The 12838-nt window shown below is 41.4% G+C and overlaps 1 protein-coding gene across 3 annotated transcripts in view; it reads right to left on the bottom strand.

Moving 5' to 3' along the window:
• Positions 1-12838, bottom strand: part of LOC126298407 (diacylglycerol kinase 1-like) — a 1060073-nt gene that overhangs the window by 307501 nt on the left and 739734 nt on the right. The window lies entirely within an intron of this gene.

Genomic DNA, 12838 nt, shown 5'->3' with positions numbered 1-12838 from the left:
ATTACATTTTTTCGGAAGAAAACGGAAGTAAGAGAAGGGCAACTTGGCAGACATGTACTCACCTGTTTGATATGTATCTTGATTGAATACTGTACATCTGTGCTGACAGATTAGTGCAGAAAATATTCATCGCCTTAGAATATTCGAAATCGACGGTTCGATACCAGGTCTAGGGGAAACCTTTGTTTATTTCATAATTTTTATCTACCCAGTAAAGCTGTAATACACATTGTTTTTTAAAAGATACATATTCTACAACTACAGCTTTTTGGTTCTGAACATACTAATTATTACATGAAATATATTCGCAGCTGCGAATATGGACTACCATCAGCTGTATTGTAACAGTTCTGCTACTAAGTGTAACTGGGTTTTCTCTTTTGATGCTAATCAATTGTCAGGATGAGCATTACTGCAAAGGGCATTTTATTCTAAAGCATTATGTCAGGGTGAAAATACTAAATAAATTAATTTTTCTCTCTTAACAACATGTGGGCAGGGTGGGTTCTTCCTTGGCTCGGGTATGAGGTAGAATGAAACAGCATTTTTACATAAGATAACATTTATTTCAAGTTTCGTACAACTGTTTCCTTACTCGATGTTCTGGCTCGGAGAACGGCAGCTGTGTCGTTTGCGAAGCCTTCTGCTGCGGCAGCGGCAACGTCTGATTACGCGTGGCAGTGTGTATCTCGTGTCGCCGTCTCGCCCAGCTGACTGGAGACGCGCAGCGCGAGGTGGCCCGTTTAATTATTGCGAGCGAAGTCCTGCATCGGATGGTGATACCTTGGATGTGGCGTCCCAGTGTTTCTCTTCTCTAAGCGGTCCTGTGTGTTGTGCGTCGGCCAGCGGAGCGGCACGGCGGGGGAAGGCCACTGTCCCGGACTCGAACAACGGACTCCCGCTTGCCAGTCTTCGGCTGTCAGATCTTCATCCCAGCTCACAGGTGGCTGCTGATGTGAGGCCGTCTCCTTCCCGTCCTAACAAGTCAACCGGGTATGTAAAAATCCGTCTTCAAATACCTTTTAACTTCTGTCTTCCGGCCCCGAGGCGGCTGCTTGCTACTCAATTACAGCGGCGGACTTGGTGCGTCTGTGTATGATGTAGTCTCTTCTTGCATGACGGTCTTCAGCACCGAAACTGACTGAAAACAACTGCTACTCTTCTCTTCTTCCTTCTTCTTCCTTCATGTCGGGCCCACTGCGTCTCGCGCATTTATTCACTTCAGTTCACTGGAGGTGAACTACTTCACTGTCATTGCCTCGTCTGTCACGTTGAAAAGCTTCTCGAAGAATCTTGTTAACGTCGGTCATTGGCTCTTGGAATGTAGGCGAGGGCCTTTGCTCACATGTGACGACTGAGAAACACGTGAGCCGGTCGGGCGATGGCCTGACGGCTGAATCGACAGCGTCTGCTTATGTGGAACTTGCTGACTTCACGGTCATTGTCTCTTCTGCTCTGCTGTTCTGCCTGCTGTTTACCAGTATGTAACTCTCTAAACTAAACCAAGTTTTTCATTTATATTCTAATTTCTACTTCACTTTGATTTCACTAATTTATTTACTTAAGAACCACTCAACAGTATAATGGAGTGACGGCAATGAATGTATAAGAGAAAAGGAAGTGAGTGCGAGTATCTTAGGCAAACGGCGAACAAAAAATCCACCACCTAACAGCTCCTACCTACAACAGATCCAGGAGAGCACCAGTAAATTGAAACAAAACAGCCCCTTCTGTTGGAGACACATCTCGCACAAATTGTTCAGATCAAGACTACGACCAGACAAAAATGAACACGCAAAGAAACAACACACCACACATCACAAGACCGTTGTATAGAGGAGCACTCAGACAGCAAAAATAGCGACAAGCACACTTTCCATATAACGCGTTTTGAATTCGGACTAAAAGACACAAATCTATTTCTCCTTGCCCCATGCAGATCCCTAACCCCATACAGATAGTGCTGAAAATGTATTTTTAAAACTGTGTAAATAACAGTAGGAATTATAACAAAAAACTTGGGAGCGTGTGTAACAGATAATAGGAGGTAAACTAGTCATGCATAAATTGTGTATTGTAAAAAGAAATGACTCTCAGCACTATGGGAATGTGAAGTCTTGAAACATGTTGCTATCGATACTGCTATCAACCATTTCTCGGACTTGTGGTTCAAATGGCTCTGAGCACTATGCGATTTAACTTCTCAGGTCATCAGTCCCCTAGAACTTAGAACTACTTAAACCTACCTAACCTAAGGACATCACACTCATCCATGCCCGAGGCAGGATTCAAACCTGCGACCGTAGCGGTCGCGCGGTTCCAGACTGTAGCGCCTAGAACCACTCTGCCACTTCGGCCTGCTGTGTATTGTATGTAGCCCAAACTTTTCGTTATAAATCTTACAAGTATTTTCATACCTATTAAAAATTCTCAATCACACATTTTCGTAACTACTTGTGTTGGGTTAGGAATCTATATGGGGCTAGGAGAAAATATTTTATATCTTGTAGCGCGATTTAAAAACGTGTTACAATAAAAATTTATTTACCTTAAATAGTTAAGTTCTCCCTTTTAGTATTGTGCGTGTGAAATTTCTCAATGGATTTTTAACATTTCGATGAGGTTATAAGACACATGTTAAATTTTAGGTTCATTTTAGTGTCTTTTTTTACCTGATTATATCCTAAATAGAAGAGTGTTATACCACCTGCTAATAAAATATCAATCTTTCTAAGTGTTATTTTCCTAAAACATAAAGTAAAGAAGCAAGTAAATTTAATTTTGTACTATTTCTCTCTTTATTCTTGCAAACTATTGTGACTGGAATCTGACAAGAATCGGGAATTACTCTGAGAACCAGCCAGGCGCTGAGAACAGTCGTTAGCCAAGAGTGAAAAGGAAGACGACGCAAGAGGAAAACAGACAATGGAGGCGACACGGGAGGGCAGCAAGAAGACGTGTAATACGACAGTGAAAACCAGAGGCACGGTGACTTCAGAGACCAAACCGACAGCGTATAATGAGAACAATACAAGAGCGTAGCGGCCACATAACTAAAGGCAGAGCTATTGTGCAGCTAGGTTTATACTGCGGCCACGAGCACTAATTGGCTGGCGAGGTAGACGTAGCACTGCGGTGTAGCGAGGTCGGTGCTGCAGAGGCAATACTATCCCTTGCAAATGTAGAAGTGCCGTCTAGCGGCCGTCGTCTAGTTTCACGCATACTGCCAGGAATGCACTCCGAAACTACCCACACACGACAAGCCGGTTTTGCGGGGCAAGCGAGATGTCAGGCGTTACCGACAACACCACGGCTCCAATGGGAGTATATGAATTAGACGACAAGATATCAAGTTAGATACTGCATTTTCATCCAGTTATGAGCTACGTATAAAACTCCAGGTCTCTAGCTCATTGGGAAGTAAGTTTGAAACCGGTCTGTACTGAAAAGTCAGACAGACAACGAAGCGACAGATTTAACACAGACTAGACATTCATCAATGACGATGATTTTTATCGACTGAGGAGGGCCGAGTACTTTACCTAGCCACGGCAACTGTTACTCTGCAATATTCAGTCACAAACGATGACTGTATGACGTGACATTTATACAGGGTGTTACAAAAAGGTACGGCCAAACTTTCATGAAACATTCCTCCCACACAAATAAAGAAAAGATGTTATATGGACATGTGTCCGGAAACGCTTAATTTCCATATTAGAGCTCATTTTAGTTTTTTCTTCCACCTACGCTCAATGGAGCACGTTATCATGATTTCATACGGGATACTCTACCTGTGCTGCTAGAACATGTGGCTTTACAAGTACGACACAACATGCACAATGGAGCTCCTGCACATTTCAGTCGAAGTGTTCGTACGCTTCTCAACAACAGATTCGGTGACCGATGGATTGGTAGAGGCGGACCAATTCCATGGCCTCCACGCTCTCCTGACCTCAACCCTCTTGACTTTCATTTATGGGGGCATTTGAAAACTCTTGTCTATACAACACCGGTACCAAATGTAGAGACTCTTCGTGCTCGTATTGTGGACGGCTTTGATACAATACTCCATTCTCCAGGGCTTCATCAGCGCATCAGGGATTCCATGCGACGGAGGGTGGATGCATGTATCCTCGCTAACGGAGGACATTTTGAACATTTCCTGTAACAAAGTGTTTGAAGTCACGCTGGTACGTTCTGTTGCTGTGTGTTTCCATTCCATGATTAATGTGATTTGAAGAGAAGTAATAAATAAGCTCTAACATGGAAAGTAATCGTTTCCGGACACATGTCCAGATAACATATTTTCGTTCTGTGTGTGTGAGGAATGTTTCCTGAAAGTTTGGCCGTACCTTTTTGTAACACCCTGTATATATCAGAAGATGCAACTCAGTATTTGTGAAATCCGTTGTGTGGGTCTCTAATCGACTTCAATAAATACGGCTGCAGAGGACTATTGGACGTTTCATTCAGTTTAAAAAAAAATGGTTCAAATGGCTCTGAGCACTATGGGACTTAACATCTATGGTCATCAGTCCCCTAGAACTTAGAACTACTTAAACCTAACTAACCTAAGGACATCACAAAACACCCAGTCATCGCGAGGCAGAGAAAATCCCTGGCGCCGCCGGGAATCGAACCTGGGAACCCGGGCGTGGGAAGCGAGAACGCTACCGCACGACCACGATCTGAGGACATTCAGTTTTCTATTTTAATAGTTTTAACACATGTATTTAAACACCTGTTGTACTGTACGAATTATCTGTAAAACCTGCTTCTGTGACTATTGGACCCGAAAGGAGAACATGCAAATTAACAGACTGTGACAGCGGGACATCTTTCAAACGACCAAGTGTTTCATAACATGTAAAACTCACCAGAAAGGGAGCACCATGCAAGCACCTTTGAAGCTGTTCGGACTAAACACTATTCGGAGTATTGTGGTAAATACGGAGCTGGGTAATGTCGCGCACGACGAGTGAATAGATGTTGCGCGCCTGCAGAAGCCATACACAAAAAACGGACGGCTGACTGGTCTCGCAAACAACGCAACAGTGATCACAGGGAGGATTGATCCAAAAAATGCTATCCTATCAGACAGCAGGCAGTGGAAAGTGACAAAGATGTCACAACTATTCTCTCACCACTTAGTTAGGTTAGAAATATGTAAATGGACAGGTACATAGGTAATTTTACCAAGTTACGCGCGGTTCTACGACGACACCCGTCCATAAGGAGAATGGATTGAGAGAACTGCACAACACGCACGACATAGAAAATTTATCATCGCTGTAGAAACAACGCCTATTCAACACTGCGGCACTCATAACGAACAGATGTACGGTGACGCTACATTAGTGACATTATTAAACACAAGATACAAGAAAAAACAACAAGCGGTTTGTGTTCATCAGAGCAGACTGTTAGAAATTACTGGACTTACAAGGGGGCCACACGGCAATCGTATTTTGATGTATTTTTTATGTTTATAGTCCGTGAAGTTCAGAATTGAAATATACCTCTTCCAAAGCTGTTAGATGCCACTCTCAAGAATTCTAGAGGAAATCGGCTTTGAAGTTTTCCAACCATTACTTGAGAGAAGGTAAACAACCTTTATTGTCGATTACAATCTTCGCGCGACCGCTATGGTCGCAGGTTCGAATCCTGCCTCGGGCATGGATGTGTATGATGTCTTTAGGTTAGTTAGGGTTAAGTAGTTCTAAGTTGAGGCCCATGGTGCCCAGAGCCATTTGAACCATTCTGAAACATTGCCGAGCTATGTGATGGACGAGATGAACGATGGATCGACAAGTCATGGTTAAAACCACAATACACAGAGAAATGCTGCTATCCCATACCACACAGTACCGTGTACCTCATTGTAGCCTTTGCACCGCTAGACTGGCAGGGGGTGGGCGGTACTGGCCGGAAAATTGACAGTTGGTCCCGGCAGGTGTTGCTGATGTGTTCGTGTTCTTCTAACGTAAGGTTATTTATGCTTTTAAATTACAGCACGACTTCTGTTACTTGCCGATAAAAGTTTCCTAAACACTTGTTTAAAAAATATTGTAAAATAGTTATTAGAACAAAAGCTAAAAATTATTTTTATTTCGTTCACTTGCTCAAGTACCCTAATATAGAAGCTGCTTTACAAATAGGTGCAATTTTCACAAACTGATATACAATAAATTGCTGGATGACAATATTTTATAATATATAAGTATCTGCAAACATATTTGTAAAATTACTAAAGTTATAAAAAGTCCAGATAAGCAAATTTACTAGGTGGGCTCCTGCTGTATTATTTGAATAGTAATCTACGTTGCGGATGACGACCTAAGTAGTTACCTAGCTAATGAAGATAAACATAGCTCACTGGAAGATATCCTTGACATAATTAACATAGAAAACAAGCGTATATTCGGGTGTCATGCATCTTATGCGTGAATTTAATTTGTTCATTACCTAGAGTCTTTTTTTTTCAATATGTGTTTCACGTATTGTTACTCGTTGACTTTAGCCTCTGTATTAATATCATGGTGGTGAATTTATGCTTTTTTAAGTAGTAGCGCCTTGGAACACAATGGAGCCACCGATCGTGACTCCGATATGAGTGGTTACATCGTAAAACTGTTGTTTTTGCGTGAATTAAGTGTGTTATCCACCATCACTGTAGTTATTTGCAAATGGCTCAAATGGCTCTGAGCACTATGGGACTTAACATCTATGGTCAACAGTCCCCTAGAAGTTAGAACTACTTAAACCTAACTGATCTATGGACATCACATAACACCCAGCCATCACGAGGGAGAGAAAATCCCTCACCCCGCCGGAAATCGAACCCGGGAACCCGGGCGTGGGAAGCGAGAACGCTACCGCACGACCACGAGATGCGGGCTAATTATTTGCATACATGGTAATTACATTGGTTGTCATCACCAGCGTAGATTGCTATCCAGATGATACACAGAAGCCAGCCTTCTAACTTTACTTCTGCATATTTTTATAATTCTACCGGCCGTGGTGGCCGAGCGGTTCTAGGCGCTTCAGTCCGGAACCGCGCTACTGATACGGTCGCAGGTTCGAATAATGCCTCGGGAATGGATGTGTGTGATGTCCTTAGGTTGGTTAGGTTTAAGTAGTTCTAAGTTCTAGGGGACTGATAACCTCAGATGTTAAGTCCCATAGTGCTCAGAGCCATTTGAACCATTTTTTATAATTCTAGTAATTTTACAATTATGTTTGCAGATTTTTAAAAATAACAAAATATTGTCATACAGAAACTTATTATATATCAATTTGTGGAAACTGCTTCTACAGAGGCGCACTTGGGTAAGTGAACGTAATGAGGATAATTTGAAACTTCTGTTTTAATAATTATTTTACAGTAATTGTAGAAAAAGTGTTTATGAATTTTTTATCTCCACGTAACGGGAAACAAACGATAGTTAAAATGCATTAATAATTTTAAGTAGGAAGAACATGAATACACTAGCAACACCTTTCAGTGTCAATTGTCAATTTTGCGGCCAGTACCGGCAACACCGACTCAAAGGCCTCTGAACTTGTTGGTGACGTCACGTCAGCTAGGCACGGCGAACGTCAGGTCTGTTGCAGGCAGAAACGCCTGGGCGTGCTTATCACTATAAATCTCTTATTTTTGAACAAAATGTTTGGTATTGTTTTGGATTCTGCAGTTTTATTTAGATGAAAGATTTTCTTACTATCGTAAAGCTACAAATGAAGATCATAGTTCTGTATTGCGGAATCCTGTCGAAACAAACGTAGATCAATATGAGAAGATGCTTTGCCCCATTGCAAGCTCCCGAGATTTTACATTCAAGTAAAATATTTACTTGATCCATTTTGCTATCGAAACTTACCCCAACCCCCTTACAATTAACTCGTTTCTTTTATTTATTTATTTATTTTCGTTTGATATCGTCACTGGAAATGTGAACTAATTTACATGTGTAAACGTCCAACTATTGCCAGTCATTAGATTACAGTCGTTTTCAACGAAAGGAATTCTAAACAGGAAACAAAATAGCTTCGTACATCCAAAATACTGCTGAGCTTAAACTTTTTTAAACATGTACATTAGAAAAGATAAATATTTCCCTCTTGCAACTGAAAGGAGAAATTTTATGAGATAAAAAAATTTTATTTGATAAAACAAGTATCTCTCTTTTGCCTCTTATTCTGTCCCCCACCTCCTTCCCCAACGTGTACAATCGCAAGATATTTCATTAACATTCAGTGCTCCTCACCCATAGTCAACCAAGATACCTGAAGAAGAGCCCCGATATGTTCACAGTTTCTTGTAAAAGCAACTCAGTATAAACGTAACTTCCTCAGATTTACAAATAAGGTAAAGAAGCACGAATTCTGTTGCTGCTGGACCATGAAGTTGTTTTCGTATGTCAATCCTTAAAACAGGTGGAAATTTAAGTTCAGGAGTACACTATTTGTTAAGAAGTGTAATGAATTGCACAATTAATTCATTGCAGAAATCTGTCAGAACAATGTGTGTCGGTCAACTACCGCCAATAGTTTCACATTTTCCTGTGTCAGAGGGGGAGACACCACCATTATGAGTATGCCTGCAACAGACCTGGCGTTCGCCGTGCCTAGCAGACCTGACGTCACGAACAAGCGCCGAGGCCTTCCTTTCAGTCGGTGTTGGAAAGGCGCACGATATGCCAGACGTATTTAACGCTGCAATGAGGTACCTAATAGTGTGTGATATGGTTCACGAGCATTTGGCGAATTACTCTCTGTATTGCGGTTTTAACCTTGACTTACCGATGCATCGTTCATCATAACCCTCACATACCTGGCAGATTAACTGATGAAAAACAGTGATTGTACTTCTATTTAACACGTTCACGCCAGCGATGGTAAATGTTTTTTTCTCGCCGTGGGCGATGAACTATTCTTACTTTAGTTTATATGACGGCACTGCTTTTCGCATTTCCCGTCGTGAGGCGGCGGCCGTATTCAAACGCCCAAGACTGCTCTTTTAATACATTGACCTTGAGTAAAACAGTCACAAATTATGTCATATCTCATTTGTTTACAAAGCTCTCTCGTTGGAGGGTCACAGAAAATAAATGTGTTCACTGTTCGTTGCGCCTGCTACAAGTAATACATTATACGTCACTGTTTTGCTGGTAGCATAATTGGGAGGCACTTCAGGCTGAGCGACCTGCCTCTCGGTCTTATTTGCCGTCCGCGGAGAATCATGTTAGCGACGGCACAACTATGGACGTACACCACTTTCGAGTAGAGGTTACAATATAAGTCTGTTCTTCACTGCGTGAGTGTATTGATGTTCAAAGTGCGAAAAGTTGCCAGATTCAACGAACGGACATTTTGATAGAACGTAGAAACTAAGTGTATATGCTGTGTTTGCAGTTACTAGTGGGATTATATTCATACTGGTTCGTACCGAACTATCAAGTTGCGTCAAAGAATAAAATCTATGAATTCATCAATATTGCAGTACTTAGATTGCCTCCTTAACGTTAGTGATGACTGTTTATATAAATCAGTGCACTGTCTGGTACATTTTTATGACTGACAATGCAATTTATAGCACTACTTGACAGCAGTGATGACTTCATGGGTTTTATTATTTAACGCATTTCATTTTATATCACCTAGTATGATGTAAATATTTTACGAACCTGATGATGATCCTCGGACGGAAACTGGTTGTCAAATAAAGAATATTTATCAGCAGCTCTTGGCGGTAAGACATCACGCTTCTCACACTGTGGTGAGTATTGGATTCGTGTCTGTTTTGGCTGCGATAATATGTTCTCTATACTGTTCATAGCAGCCTGAGTGCAATCCTACTCCCTAATTCATTATTAGACCTATTACCACTAATATTACTCCTGTTGCTACCAGACCTGAAGTGCTTGCACGAATTAGCGATTTGATTCACCACATGTAATATAGTCTTTCCGTGCTCCACTGAAACAGTCACTGTGAATGTAATGAGACTCGTGGTAGGCGGCAGAACTGTTTTGAGCTTACTCAAATTCGTTTATCTTAAAATGTACATTGTGTACAATTTTACTAATCCATGAAGTTCTGAGAATCCAACCAAACCACTTCTTCCCCTGTGGAATCTAGGCTGCAAATTGTCGTGCCCTCTTCAGACTGAACCGCACGACATACTGCGCTTGTGATTTTTAATATATTGATAAATTTTCACTCTGCAACAGATTGTCCGCTGATTTAAACTTTTTGGCAGATTTAAGATCGTGTGACGAAGCTGGATAGAGGTGAAGACGTATTGATAAGTCTTTTATAGTACTAAGATGGTGTAATTCCCAAGTACGGTCTGTCAGCAGACTTATTAAATTTAGTCTATTGAGATCGGGGGATGCTGGAAGCCGAAGTATAGGTTCTGCTAGACCTATGCATCTCGGACCGTTCTGGCAAGTTTGATGATGTCGTAGATCAGCAAACTATTTTACTGAAGAGCCAATACTGTCATTGTAGAGTGGCACATCGGACCAAAATTGTTTCAGTCTTATTATTACTTGGTAACTTACCTAAATTAATATGTTATGAGCCCCAAATAAACTAACCATAGCAGAAGCACCGTAAGTTGGTTGCTGGCCCCTAAGAACGGATCAAATAAAAACTGTCGCCATTCGGAACACTTCGTGTCGGCTGTTCTCTCCTTCAGACTCCTGCCACCCTCAGCGACCCTAACGCTATGGCAATGTAACTGCCTGACGGTGTGTTTTGTGTTTGAGAATATGATTAACTGATTAATAACAGTAACTGCACTTATATTTAAATTCATTATCCAATATGAGACGCGAACACTAATATTTACTGAATGTTTTGTATGTCATTTTTCTTCTACTCTTGTATTACGACAGCACAAATATGTGCCGCTTTGGAAGATGACCGCCTCTATGACGCACAGGTGAGAATCCATGTTACTTTCGTCTGAAATACATACTACAGCAGCTGATCGATGCGAGACACACATGCCCATGAGTGTCAGCTGTGGAAGAGAAATAAGAAAACCTTCCCCTATCAAGCCTCCTGACCCTACAACGGCAACTCTATCTGCCCCTGTACCCAGCTCCGTCCGTGAGGTGTGTGGCCAATTTTTCGAAAGCCTACAACAATTCTTCCAGTATATTTTTGATTTGACGACGAAGTCAGGTCGCCCAACAATTGCAAATGGTAAGTATGTATTTATTATTTACCTGTGAGGGCAGAGAGGTAACTGGCTGTCTTCGATTACTGACAACTCACGGACGTAACATGGATTCTTGAAGGTACATTACAGAGAGGTTCATTTTCAAATGCGGTACGTATTTGAAGGAAATAACATTAAATTAATTACGCCTGTTGAAATAAAATACAGTGAGAAGGAGAAAACTGATATTTGATTTATCGAACTTTATAAGGACACATATTACTATTAGTCCAAGTCATTCACACACATGGTGAAACCAACAACACTTCAACACCTAACAATAGCACCACAACTGATAGAGTGCTCAGGTTGGCAGCATTCCGAAATAGATCACAATCAACACGAAGTGTTCCAGTTAATCCCGCCATGTAGAGATCAGTACTGCTGGCAATCTTCTCGCATGTCTAATGCAGAATAATATTACCAGCAACAAAAGTGACCAATAATTGTAGAAGCGCAATTTCCGACCGCTGTTAAAATTACAGAGATGTGTGAGGTCGAGGTTTTATTTAAAATTATCTAGATGTACTTAACACCCGATAAATGGCTTAGCACGGACAGAGTACTGTTAATATTATATTGCACTTGACAATTAAGAGCACGTGTTCCGTTTATCTGGCTGGGTAATCATATCTTGCAGTCTATTGTACGAAGTCTGCACAGCTACCATCTGCCCGACATGCGCTGTGTGGTAACTGTCGGTACGCCGCTACTGTTGCAAATGAGCCTGTCCCTTTCGTCGGTTGGCAGGTGCAAAGTAGTTTTCATCGTACTATAATGAGAATACTGCTTCACATGGTAGTCGGAGATTTCACATTTAGAAGGCGCAATATGAATTTATACATGTAAATAGGTGCAAATATGGATGAGAAAGCCAGAAAACTGCATCACATTAAGTAAATACTTTTATACCAGGTGATCAAAAAGTCAGTACAAATTTGAAAACTGAATAAATCACGGAATAATGTAGATAGAGAAATACAAATTGACACACATGCTTGGAATGTAAATGGTCGTCGTACGTCCCATATTGATTTCTGCATCTATTTCACGCAGTTTTGTTTGTCAATCTCTTGACACTGTGGATCTCGAAATATTGAGTTCCTGTTGTGTACATAGTTCCGCGTAGTCAGCGCGTACTCAACTTTCCCAATAGAGCGCGGCCCGCTAAGCACAAAAGCGCAGGCGCAGTGCTCGTCCGTCTCCGCACTACGAGATGGCGCTGCCTTAGAGACGGACGAAATTCTGCTTCCACCGATCCGCGTATTAATATGTAACGCAGCCACTGAGATTGCTTCTAACATAGAACATTTTCTCCTCGCGGATCACACTCGCGCAGTGATACCTGAACGCGCGAGATATTATAACGAGTGTACAGACCTCCGATTAGTCAATCTGCATTAGTCTGTACCAGTCTATAGACAAGTTTCAGTCTGTGCCTAATAAGATTACCATATTCCTGTACATAGCCATGAAGATAAATATATAGACACTTTGTCAAATATCAGACATATGTGAGAATAAGATTTACGTACCAAGACCAAAGGAACTTCAGATTGTCAATTGTAAATAGCATCCAGAATCAAGTTAACTAAGGTTTAT

This window comes from Schistocerca gregaria, chromosome X (assembly GCF_023897955.1).
Source record: "Schistocerca gregaria isolate iqSchGreg1 chromosome X, iqSchGreg1.2, whole genome shotgun sequence".
NCBI classification, from domain to species: Eukaryota; Metazoa; Arthropoda; class Insecta; order Orthoptera; family Acrididae; genus Schistocerca; species Schistocerca gregaria.
This window is presented reverse-complemented; position numbering and strand designations above follow the sequence as displayed.